Source organism: Oryctolagus cuniculus, chromosome 10 (genome assembly GCF_964237555.1).
Source record: "Oryctolagus cuniculus chromosome 10, mOryCun1.1, whole genome shotgun sequence".
Classification (NCBI taxonomy): domain Eukaryota; kingdom Metazoa; phylum Chordata; class Mammalia; order Lagomorpha; family Leporidae; genus Oryctolagus; species Oryctolagus cuniculus.
The window spans coordinates 123,844,465-123,857,886 of record NC_091441.1 but is presented as its reverse complement, the minus strand read 5'-3'; the positions used below and the strand labels follow the sequence as shown (position 1 = coordinate 123,857,886).

The 13,422-nt window shown below is 43.7% G+C and overlaps 1 protein-coding gene across 14 annotated transcripts in view; it reads left to right on the top strand.

The window, feature by feature from the left end:
- CNTN6 (contactin 6) overlaps positions 1-13,422 on the top strand; it is a 470,116-nt gene that overhangs the window by 116,708 nt on the left and 339,986 nt on the right. For 10 of the 14 annotated variants that reach the window (XR_011379688.1, XM_051831862.2, XM_070051245.1 and 7 more), the window contains 2 exons: positions 11,132-11,241; positions 13,321-13,413. The gene's annotated coding sequence lies outside the window, so the exon portion shown is untranslated. Of the gene's footprint in view, positions 1-8,786; positions 10,994-11,131; positions 11,242-13,164; positions 13,228-13,320; positions 13,414-13,422 lie in introns of those variants that run through there. The other 4 variants (XM_051831864.2, XM_051831865.2, XM_070051243.1 and 1 more) reach the window with 3 other exon arrangements.

Below are 13,422 nucleotides of genomic sequence, written 5' to 3'. Positions count from 1 at the left end.
TGGTGGGAAGATATATTCTCACACATCACTTCAGCTCCGTGAGTAAGGCTTGGAACAGCGACCTCCATTAAAGCTAATGGCCATAGAGTGTGAGGTGAATTGGATCTGCTCGATGCATCAGAGCATGGGTGAATTGACCTACATTTTTTAAGCCAAAAATGTAAACTTCATTGTATGTCAGCAGATGCATGCTGTCAGCTCCCCTATGCATTTCTCAGTGTTAAGTGGTTGTATTATGGAAGATGAGTGATTCTGTACACACATTAGATAAATGTGGCTGTGCCTGCACTTCTGAAAGGATCACAGACAGTGTGTTCTTAGGGAACAACTTCAGAGTGAATGGGAGAAACTCAGTCCCTTCTAAGGCAGCACACGTAGTGGGGGTTTGGCTATGGCTGAAGGCACTGACACTGGCACCAGCCTGCTGTTCGGATGGACAAGGTGCACGTGATACATGCTGGATATTCCTCAACAGTTGACAGTTAGCTTCTCCGTTTGCATTATTTCTGACCACTACACAACTCACAGATGATTCACTTTGAACATGAGTAGAGGACTTTGGGAGCACGGTAGTAGGCCAAATAGAAAAATAATGACTCATTTGGGTTCCTAGATTTAGTGTTTCTGTTTTGGGAAAGAGAAACTAAATTCCACATTTGCTATTGTGTGTTCACTTATTTTTCAAAGCTCTTTGACATTAGGGAGATGGTTAGTTCTTCACTCAATCTTACCTGATTCTTTTATTCTGGAAGGAATGTAGCACACATTCAGAATTTTTAAATGAAGCACAATTTATTCCTTTATCTGTGCATAGAATTAACTGCCCCTATTAGTCATTCTCCACATGAATCACATTATGAAGCAGTGTTTTTCAAATATCCCAGTAATCTACTCTCTAGGGGTATAAATTGCCCTAGTTACCTCTGGATAAGGTACTCTCTAGGGGGTACCCATTACCCTTGATAAGGCACTTTCTATGGGGAGCACATGAACTCCTTAAATCCGGAGAGATCATTTGGCAGCTGATTACTGAAGCCTCTAACATGTCGTCGTGGATGAAGGTAGGTGAAGTGTGGACACTCCTATAAAACACTGGTGCTGGGTAATTAGTCCCTGCTTAGGGCTCAAACATTTACCATGTCATCTCCCTTCTTCCTCTGCTGCTAGAGGTATGGCCATGGGTAGAAACCTAAGGGAAATCAGAACCCATTTTTTCTTCCAAATCTCACCATCTATCATCTAAAGTGCACTTGTTTTTTGTCATGTTTGGCCATGAAATTATTAATGCTGATGTGACTGAATAAAACATGTCATTTGTTTCCGAGTAGCAGTGTGAAGCCCTGGAGGAGTGATGAGTTGCTGGGAAGATAATTGGAATGAGTGGAATATCTTAATTTATCACATTAAGAAATTTATTTCTGGGCTTTCCATCTCTATTCATACACTCTGGCTCCCAAAGTGATGACATATGCATCCTTCCCTTTAAAATTACGATTTCTTTCAAGAGAATGCATTTTTATGTGACTGTGGTTCTATGACTAATGGAAGAATGAAGAGTTGTTTTTATACTGACAGAATTAACCTAAATCTCAGGTCCAGGACACCCCCCATGCTATACAATTAATTCTAAACAAGATGTGCACAGAAAGTGGGGACTGTGTGCAATAGTCCGAATTTTCAGGGTGTTCCCAAAACTGTTGTTCCAACATACTGTAATGCTGCAGTTGCCTGGAGGGTCACAGGTGGAATCAAGGTTACTAAACTGTTGAACTGTGGATGTGCGTTTGCAGAGGTTGTTCTGCATTACTCTGCTGGGTCCATGGCAATTTTTTTTTTTTTTTGACAGGCAGAGTGGACAGTGAGAGAGACAGAGACAGAGAGAAAGGTCTTCCTTTTGCCATTGGTTCACCCTCCAGTGGCTGCCGCAGCCAGCACGCTGCGGCCGGCGCACTGCGCTGATCTGATGGCAGGAGCCAGGTACTTATCCTGGTCTCCCATGGGGTGCAGGGCCCAAGCACTTGGGCCATCCTCCACTGCACTCCCTGGCCACAGCAGAGAGCTGGCCTGGAAGAGGGGCAACCGGGACAGAATCCGGCACCCTGACCAGGACTAGAACCCGGTGTGCTGGTGCTGCAAGGCGGAGGATTAGCCTAGTGAGCCATGATGCTGGCCCCCATGGATCCTTAAAAGTGAAAGATCAGGGCCAAACTCCTGAGGCAGGAGAGAGGTCAGGCACAGAAAGGGAGACATGCAGGGCTCTGGTGTTGACAAGGGTTGGTTTGAGCCTGGATCCACAGTCTCCAGGAGCCAGCAACGACATGAGACATTTCTGTACAACTCAGAAGGCTCCAGGGGAATGAATGTGGCTACAGTCACTGGACTCGGTACTCTACAGAGCCGCGTGAGAAGCTGTGCATGCTTTGATTAGTCATTAACTTTGTGGTGATTTCTTACCTCAGCGTCTACAAAATAACACCCATTTTTCCTGCAAAACAAATGCCCAATTCTGCATGCTGAACCTTCTCACTTTTTTCTAGGGGAGTTGTACCTCTTTCCCCCACTAACACAGTCAGCCTCCTCTGTGACATCTAGGGTTGTTGGGTTCAGGGCTTACTCACTTAGATCCCTTCCAGACAGGAGCAGCAGATGGAAAAGACAGGGATTTTGAGGAAGCCTCCAGGGACTGCTTTCTCCTCGCTGTAGAGATCAAGTTCTTCCAAATCTTGGGCAGATTGCTGCCTGATTGGCACTTCCAGAAGCCATCCCAGTCCTCCTCTGTCACCCCTGCTTACGCCCATCCATGCCTCCCATCTGCTCCAGGGCCATTTCACGAAGTCCTGCTGGCTTTGGGAGGGCATTCTCCATAACTGCTTTTGGGCGCAACCTCTGGGTTCTACAGCCTTGACCCCTTGCTGTCTGGGGCCCTGGGTCGGTGGTGGTGGGGAGTGTGGGGAGCAACTGAGATAGACTAAGTTACTGGAATTAAGACTTATTCTGTGCATCTGCTCTCCCACAATATGGCGCTGAGAGGGAGCAAACAGCCTCTACGCAGCTGCCTCATCAGTTTGATAAACTGCAGGAGCTGATCCTGCTCCTGATTGGAGGAGAGCAGTGTGCTCAGCGTGTGGGCAGCAGAGTTGGGATTGGTGGAAGAGGACTATAAAGGAGGAAAGAGACAACATGCACCAGGAACACCTGAAGGAACACCTGAGGAACATCCGAGAAGTCCCCGAGAGAGCCGGCCGGCGGTGTGCCGCTCCTCCGTGGAAGCGGGGAAAGCGGCGGGGGGTGCCACCCCTCCACGGAGGTGGAGGGGCCGGCAGCTAACCCAGGAAAGAGTCGGGCAAAAGGAACAGCGCAGGGTCCAGTGTCGTTCCTCCGCGAATGGGGGAGCGACAGGAAGGCTCCCCTGGTCTCACTGGCTCCACACTCTCTGGCAAGGTACTTGCCTGTGCTTCAGTCTCCTCTTCAATACTGTGGCAGGTCCATGGTGCCTGCTTACTAGGGCTAGGGTTGTCAGGTTCAGGGCTTACTCACTTAGATCCCTTCCATTTTCTGTGGATGTATTTTCTTCCGATATATTTTATAAGTATCTGTATCTATAAAGAAGTATCTTTGCAGATTTCTGATCCCAGGTGTAACCGTTAGGCACAGCTAACTTCAAAGTTTTCATCTCATAAGGATGAGTAACAGTACCCTTGAACTTCAAATGCAAACTAGTTAGTTCCTTTTTAGACTCATCCAGTAAGTAGACTTTTATTAATTACATATTGCTGAATTTGAGAAATGGAGAATTCGTCAATTAAGTATAGTTTATACATCCTATGTCTTATTATATGTTTGAGTGTATATGGCGGTAAATGTAGTGAATTTGAACAAAGAATCAATGGGAATATTTCAACAAGAGTTAGGAGAATATATGTAGAAGTTAAGTAAACCTTTGCCCTCGAAGAGTTGTGTTTCATTTTAATAAAGTCAGTCTTAGCAAGTGTTTATTATAAGCAAAACACACTGAAGTGTCCAAGAGGGTGCTTAGCATATAATGAGTGCTGATATTCTTCTAGTGCTGTGAGAGTTGGGCAGGAACAGTCACCACTGATATTTTTTAAGATTTATTTATTTATTTGAAAGACATAGTTACAGAGAGGCAGAGGCAGAGGCAGAGAGAGAGAGAGAGAGAGAGAAAGAGATTGTCTTTCATCCACTGGTTCACTCCCCAGATGACTGCAATGGCTGGAGTTGCGAAGCCAGGAGCCAGGAGCTTCTTCTAGGTCTCCCACGCAGAGGCCCAAGGACTTGGGCCATTTTGTACTGCTTTCCCAGGTCATAGCAGAGAGCTGGATCAGAGGTGGAGGAGCCAGGACTCGAACCACCTCCCATATGGGATGCTGGCACCGCAGGCGGCGGCTTTAACCACTATGTCACAGTGCTGGCCCATCACTGATATTTTAAGCACAGTAGGATATCTAGGGATGGCAACAATTGGCTATTTCAGAATAGCTATTAGGGAAGATTTTTTAGTGTTTGCAGCATAAACAAATGATAAATGGTTGAGGGAGTAGATACACCAATCACCCTGCTGTGATCATTACACATTATGTACATGCACAGAAGCCTCATGTTTGCCCCCTAAGTATGAAGAATTATTGGGTCAATTACAATATTAATTAAAGACAGCTACAGACCAAAATTGCTGATGAACATGGATGCATAAACTTGCAACAAAATATGAACAAACCATATCCAACTCTAAGTTCATCAAAAAGGTCAAACAGCATGATTAAATGGGATTTATGCTCAAAATGTAAGGATTGTTCAACAATCACAAGACAATAAACATCATAAATCGCATCAATAGAATAAAGAACCAAAAAGATTATCTCAGTGGATACAGAAAAAGCATTTGATAAAATGTATACAAAGTAGAAGAATACAGTTAGGTACTTACTTCTCATCATATGCAAAATCATCTCAAGATGTATTAAAATATAAGTGCAAAAATCATCTCAAGATGTATTAAAAATATAAATGTAATACCAGAAACCATGAAATTGCTAGGGAAAACTAGGGGAACACCTCAAAATATTGGTGTAAGCAATATTTTCTTTTTGCTAATATTCCTAAATCTCAGTCAACGAAATCAAAGGTAGACAAAGTGGGATTACATTAAACTCAGAAGCCTCTGCACAGCAAAGGAAACTATAGAGTGAAAAGACAACTGACAGATTAGAGGAAATAGTTGCAAGGTATTTTTCTGACAAAGGGTCAACATGCAGAATGTATTTTTAAAAATTCAACAACAACAAGAAACAATCCAGTTAAGAAATGAACAAAGAGTCCTGAATAGACATTTATCAAAAGAAGAACTAGAAATAGCCATCAGATATGTGGAAAAACAACCTTCAATATCAGTAGCCATCAGGGAAATGTAAATCAAAACTAAATGAGATATCACCTCGCCCCAGCTTCAGTGACTGTTGGAAGAAGCACATGCTAGTGAAGGTGTGGAGAAAAGAGAACTCTTTGATAACTCTTTGATAACAACTAGTTCATGTATTTCGGGTATATAGCCAGGAAACTATAGAAAACAGTATGGAGAATGGCTCACATTCAGAAATCTACCAACAACAGATGCTGGAGAGGATGTGGGGAAAAAGGGACACTAACCCACTGTTGGTGGGAATGCAAACTGGTTAAGCCACTATGGAAGTCAGTCTGGAGATTCCTCAGAAACCTGAAGATAACCCTACCATTCAACCCAGCCATACCACTCCTTGGAATTTACCCAAAGGAAATTAAATTGGCAAACAAACAAACTGTCTGCACATTAATGTTTATTGCAGCTCAATTCACAATAGCTAAGACCTGGAACCAACCCAAATGCCCATCAACAGTAGACTGGATAAAGAAATTATGGGACATGTACTCTATAGAATACTATACAGCAGTCAAAAACAACAAAATCCGGTTATTTGCAACAAGATGGAGGAATCTGGAAAACATTATGCTGAGTGAATTAAGCCAGTCCCAAAGGGACAAATATCATATGTTCTCCCTGACCGGTGACAACTAACTGAGCACCAAAGGGGAAACCTGTTGAAGTGAAATGGACACTATGAGAAACAGTGCCTTGATCAGCTCTTGTCCTGACTGTTGATGTACAATGTAATACTTTACCCATTTTAGTATTTTCTCTTTGTTTTGTTCTAGTACTATTGGTTGAACTCTGTGATTAACACACAATTATTCTTAGGTGTTTAAATTTTAACTGAAAAGTGATCCCTGTTAAATATAAGAGTGGGAATAAGTGAGGGAAGAGATGTACAATTTGGGACATGCTCATTCGGACTTGCCCCAAATGGTGGAGTTAGAATCATGCCAGGGGATTCCAATACAATCCCATCAAGGTGGCATGTACCAATGCCATCTCACTAGTCCAAGTGATTAATTTCAGTTCACAATTGATCACACTGATAGGTCTAAGAGTCAAAAGGGTAACACAAACAAGACTAGTGTCTGCTAATACTAGCTGATAGAATCAAAAAGGGAGAGAACAATCCATCATGGGAAGCGGGATACACAGTAGACTCATAGAATGGCAGATTCTTAAACAGCACTCTGGCCTCAGAATTAGCCCTTAAGGCATTCAGATATGGTTGAAGAGTCCATGAGAGCATTTTAGGCATGGAAAGCCAAGACACCCTGGAAAAAAAAAAAAAAAGAAGACCTAAATGAAAGATCTCTGTGAGTGAGATCCCAGTGGAAAGAATGGGGCTATCAAAGAAGGAGGTACCTTTCTCTGAAGGGAGGAGAGAACTTCCACTCTGACTATGACCCTGTCGGAATAAGATCGAAGTCAGCAAACTCAAAAGGCTTCCATAGCCTTGGCAACTCATGACTGGAGCATAGGGAGATTACTGATGCCATAAACAAGAGTGTCAAATTGTTAAGTCAACAACAGGAGTCACTGTGTACTTACTTCTCATGTGGGATCTGTCCTTAGTGTGTTGTCCAATGTGAATTAATGCTATAACTAGTACTGAAACAGTATTTTACACTTTGTGTTTCTGTGTGGGTGCAAACTGATGAAATCTTTACTTAATATATACTGAATTGATCTTCTGTATATAAAGATAATTGAAAATGAATCTTGATGTGAATGGAATGGGAGAGGGAGCGGGAGATGGGAGGGGTGTGAGTGGGAGGGAAATTATGGGGGCGGAGCCATTGTAATCCATTAACTGTACTTTGAAAATTTATATTTACTAAATAAAAAAAAATGAGAGAAAGAAACAGAACTGCCATTTGATCCAGCAATCCCACTCCTGGCTATATACCCGAAATACATGAACTAGTTGTTATCAAAGAGATCCCTGCTCCACCCTGTTTATTGCAGCATTGTTCACAATAGTCAATGTAAGGAGCAACCAAGATGTCCATCACCAGATGAACACAAAAAGAAAATGTGATATGATGCATGATGGAATAATATTCAGCTATAAAAAAGAATGAAATCCTGTCATTTGCAGCAACAAGGAAGGAACTTGAGGATATGGTGTTACCTGAAATAAGCCAGTCACAGAAAGACAAATACTGTGTGTTCTCCTTCACATGTGGAAGCTAAGGAAATTCATTCTGAACACAAAATGCTGATTATTAGAGCCTGGGAGGGCTGGAGGGATAGAGGGAGTTTGGATAATGGGTTCCAAATCAGAGTCGGATTGAAGGAGAAGGGCCCTGGTGTCACACAGCACAGTGGGGTGACTGTCATTCACATTAACCTATTCTGTGTTTCATGAGCAAGTAGAAAACAGTGCTCCAGTCACAAAGTGTTGACAGAGAGGGGAAATGGTGGTTACCCGGATTGGATCAGATCTCATCCTAAGCATGCCTTGGAATGTCACACTGTAGCCCATAAATATGTACACTTATTCGTAATATTTTTAAGTCATTAACTTATACAAATATTATTTGAGTCCCTACAGTATGCCATTCATTTCCTGGGAAGCCAAAACATAGACATCAGGACCATTATGGGATTCTGTTCCATGGGAAGAAGGGGATGTTGAAGAAATGAACAGAGCATAGATCAATTGCAACCAGTTGGTTCAAAGTCCATGGGGTGCTGAGCTCCTCTCAGTGAGGTCAGAGGGAAGAGCTGAGGTGGGAAATTTCTTCATTTTCCAGGGTTCCACATCAACAGAAAACTCACCTGCAACCAGATCCTAGATCAGGGTCTCTCTCTCTCTCTCTCAATCTCTCTCTCTCTCTCTCTCTCAATCTCTCTCTCTCTCTCTCTCTTAAAACAACCAAACAAGGCTCTTTCCCTTCTACAATCCTTTATGGAGCTTCCTTCTCAATTGAGGTGCTAAAAGAACAGAACACTAGTCAAAAAAAAAAAAAAAAAAAAAAAAGAGCCGGTGCCGTGGCTCAATAGGCTAATCCTCCACCTTGCGGCGCCGGCACACCGGGTTCTAGTCCCGGTTGGGGCGCCGGATTCTGTCCCGGTTGCCCCTCTTCCAGGCCAGCTCTCTGCTATGGCCAGGGAGTACAGTGGAGGATGGCCCAGGTGCTTGGGCCCTGCACCCCATGGGAGACCAGGAAAAGCACCTGGCTCCTGGCTCCTGCCATCGGATCAGCGCGGTGCGCCGGCTGCAGCGGCGGCCATTGGAGGGTGAACCAACGGCAAAGGAAGACCTTTCTCTCTCTGTCTCTCTCTCTCACTGTCCACTCTGCCTGTCAAAAAAAAAAAAAAAAAAAAAAAAAAAGAACAGAACACTGGACTAAATAATTTGGTTCATTGTTAGGTACCACAATTAGTACAAGTCAAATGATTAATTAGTATTATAACTGCTTATGTTATTTTGTTCGCATCCTACCATAAGAGATAATTTTAAAAATTCCCCTAATTATTATAATATTGCAAAAAAACCTGGATTTTAATACCTGCTTATGCTTTTCTTTTGCATTAATTGCCTATTTACTATAAAACTATAGCTAATTTCTACAGTACAAAATTTTGCAAGTGTTGCTTTATGTGTTTAATTATATCAATTAATTATTTGCATGATTTAACAACCCATAGGATACCAAAGAAATGATCATTAAAAAGCTTAAAATTGCTGACTACTTCTGAGGTAAACCTGGAAAGGATTCAACCTGGAGAATGATTGATTTCTCACTGACGTCTTTGTGTCAGAAACCCACAGTACTTGAGAAAGACATACTGTAATTTTCCCACAGAAAAGCATACTGCCAAATCCCAACATTTGAAAAGCTTGAAGACGTTACAAGTGTAATTGCATATCAACAAGAAAGCTGCATGAGTGTCCTACAGTTTCTGTTTTAAGTACAATAACTTGTAGAGGTCCTAGCAGTCAAGGCAAAGTCACAGTTCTTTTCTGCCATGGTTCAGACAACTGTAGCGAGTGCTGTTTACATCATAGGCACCATGCTAATTCAGAAAGATTCTTCTAGAATTTTCTGCCATATGAACATTCTAATGAAGGTTGTACAAATATTACGCAGTCACTACAATTATGTTTCTGTTTTCTTTTCCGTATTGAATGTTTACATTCTCAAAGCATTCCCAATCAATAGCATTTATTGACTTTGTTTTCTCCTTTCTCAGCTATTTCCTTACTTGTTTAGCTTTATGCATTCTTCTTATGGTGTTTTATCTATTTATTTCATTGCGGGTGTGGGGGATATGTTGCCCTCTTTGTATTAATAGCTGGATTGGTCAGTGGGTGCTGGGGCTTAGTGCCAGCCAAGGAGGATACAGAGAAGTCGGGGTTTTTTCCAGGACTACTTTCAACCTTGATTACTGACCTCTGGGTAATGTTGCACTAGATTCTGGCTGAGTATTTGCTGAGGATTCCTATTGTGCTTGTCTCAGCTTTGGTTGAAAACAAGATCAGGACCAACAGGAGCTGAGCTGTTTCTACATAGCTCTTCCTTCATTTCCCCTTTCTGTCCCAGGCCTCCTGCAAGCCTGGTGTGAATACTGATCTCACTTAAATCTGCAGCCTGGACCATGTGAAGACCTGGAAATCTAAACAGATTCACAAGACAAGGGGAACTCTGCATCATCAGATCCAAACAAGCCATCTCCATGTGCAAGTCCCTTCTACCTTCATCCTTTCTTGGAGGCAAAAGCACACCCTTGTATCCTTACACAAACTGCCCACCCAGACATGATCCTTGATGCTGCCTCCCACACAGGGGTCACCTAGACACTGCCCCCAGCCCAGAGGTCACCCTCGACACTGTCTCCAGCCCAGGGGTCACTCTTGACACTGCCTCCAGCCCAGGGGTCACCCTCGACACTGCCTCCAGCCCAGGGGTCACCTTGACACTGCCTCCAGCCCAGAGGTCACCCTCGACACTGCCTCCAGCCCAGGGGTCACCCTCGACACTGCCCCCAGCCCAGAGGTCACCCTCGACACTGCCTCCAGCCCAGGGGTCACTCTTGACACTGCCTCCAGCCCAGGGGTCACCCTCGACACTGCCTCCAGCCCAGGGGTCATCTTTCATGCTGCCTCCCTCTTCCTCACACTGCTGTTCAACCAGAATTTCTGTTAATGCTCATCCATGAGTATCTTGCACCATTTTTCACTTCTGCCCACCACCAAGGGCTTCATGTTCACCATCTCTTTCTAAAGAAGTGACCTCCCCAATGGCTAACGCACAGCCACGCTGTGTCCTTTAAATGGTTCTCCTACTGCATTTATGTGAATACATCAGCGTTGGCTGCCTGTGCTCCATCCACCCCGTGGAACACTCCACAGAGTCTATCAGCAAAGTGTCCTGTCGAGTCTGGAATGTTCCAGCACCTCTCACAGCCTGAGTGCTCCCTACCTAGGCCTTTCGCCTCAGCACACGTTTGGTTTTCCCACCAGAATATGACCTTCCTGCTGTAAGTCACTGGAACTTCCTGTTCTTTCTAGTGTGGACTCTTCACTCATTCCTGCCCTCTGACACATTTTACAAGGTGAATTTCTTCTCATTTCATGTGTTTTCAGGTACCAGTTCAGTAGTTTCTTCCCCAGGAAATACATTTTGTCTCTAACAAGACCAACATGTCTCCATGAACTACTTACCACACTGTAATTTTTCCCTTTATTCCTAGGATTTATTGGACTCTGGACTGATGTTTCTGTGAGCGCAGGTGCCGTGCTTCCCTTGCTTACTACCCGATCCATGTCCTGCAGCTTGTTGCCACCCCGCACCACAGACCCAGTAAGTATTTATGAAAGCAGTGTCCACACAAAAGGAGTATAGCTAGGTTTTTTTTCAAGATTTATTTATTTATTTATATTTTAAAGTCAGAGTTAGATATCTTCCATTGACTGGCCCGCTCCCTGAGTAGCCTCAACAGCCAGGGTAAAACCAGAAGCCAGGAGCTTATTCCAGGTCTCCCACATGGCTGGCAGGGGTCCACATAGGAAGCAGCTTTACCTGTCTACCACAATGCAGGCCCCAGTTTTCCATTTATATTCCTCTGGATGTTTCCAGAGAAGCATCCTGCTTCCCACTCTGACTGGTATCTCTTTATCTGGGGAATAACACCCTTCATTTATTAATCACTTTCATGTTGAATTTTTGGGACCCTTGTATGCACTTCTCATTGTCCAGGTAAGTTACACACAGCTGAGAAAATAATGTGCAGAGAGACCAACCCATTGTTCGAAGCAGGAAATTCTTCTTTTCCATCCCTCTACATGTCAGCACTCAATGCCACATTCATTCAACTGCACAGAAGGCAGAAGAGTGGCTAATGTAAGACATGATGGGAACATGCCACCGATTTTAAGGCTAGCAGTCTACTCTGCTGTGCTGGGCAGTTTATTTATTGGTAGAGATGGCTTACAGTTTGTGGTAGTGTCCACTACAGTAGGTCTTCCTATCCCAGTGACAGCCATGTGCGCTTAGCCTCATAAATGCCACCACAGAATATGTACACATGAGGCCCTTTGTTCTAGAGAGGGGAAAAGGGATCCCCAAGAAATCAAATTTGTTTTCCTAAAGCTCTGACAAAAATCAGAGTTTGAGCTGAAGCACAATTTTCCTGATTTCTCCATAATTTACAAATATGTCAAAGATGAGTAGAAGAAACCTATGGAAGCTTTAAAAAATGTCTATTCTATTTTCTTATTTTTTAAAAAAGATTTTTATTTGAGAAGTAGGATTACAAACAGAGAAAGGGAGAGACAAAGAGAAAGGTCTTCCATCCACTGGTTCACTCCTCAAGTGACTGCAACAGCCAGAGTTGGGCCAATCTGAAGCCAGGAACCAGGAGCTTCTTCCACGTCTCCCATACAGGTACAGAGACCCAAGCACTTGGCCATCTTCTACTGCTTTCCCAGGCCATAGCAGAGAGCTGGATCGGAGCAGGAACAGCAAGGACTAGAAGTGCTGCCCATATGGCATGCTGGCGCTGCAGGCAGAGGCTTAGCCTATGACACCACAGAGCTGGCCCATGTCTGTTCTGTTTTCACACATCTTCTCTCTATTTTATAACTGTTATCCAAGAGTCTGTCTTCATTTTTCTGAGTTAGAATCTGACAATTGATATGAAGAAAAGAGAAAAAAAAAACTATCAAAGCAACTCCTTCTATGGAACTTCTGTAACTAACAACCAGCATCTCCTTAGGCAGTTGCAGTTATCATGTTAGAACACAGGAGGCAGTAAGTGAAACTCAAGTACTTGGGCCCCTTCCACCCATGTGGGAGGCCAGGATGAAGTTCCAGGCTACTGGTTTTGTTCTAGATCATCAGGCATTTGGGAACTCAACTAGTGGATGGGATATCTCTCTCTCTCTCTCTCTCTCTCTCTCTCTCTCTCTCTCTCTCATAAATAATTTTAAAATAGCTACATATTTTTAAATTTGTAAAAAGCCTTTAGATTATAGCCATGTACAAGCATTTAGAAACACTACTTATACTCTCAGATACCTCCGACATCACTACTCCTTTCAGATTCTTTTTAAGAGGAGTCACATGTCCCTTTCCATTTTTAGTCCCCAGGCCCCCATGTTGGCAGTGTAGACCACACTGCCATCCCATCCTGCTTCTGGGCCTCTCAGCTGCTGGAGGCACCCCAGCCATGCCTACAGCCGTGTGTGGAACTCACGGGCTTCTGTGCTGTCATTCCTTCCTCAGGGCCTGCAGCTTCCCTGTGGACAGGTGAGGACAGACAGACAGCCCGGAGATGAAAGGAGGCAGGTGAAAGTTAAAGGAGGGGGTGTGGGGAGAAGCAGATTCTGAATCAGTAAGAAAGGGTCCAAGTATTGTAACACCGAGATATTATTCCCGTAGACCTCACACTGAGAAATGAAGTCGGCCTCCCTCAGACTGGGTGACAGGAAGACTGATAACAACGCCTCCCTGTGGCAGCAGTGGTCAGCACAGGTAATGCCT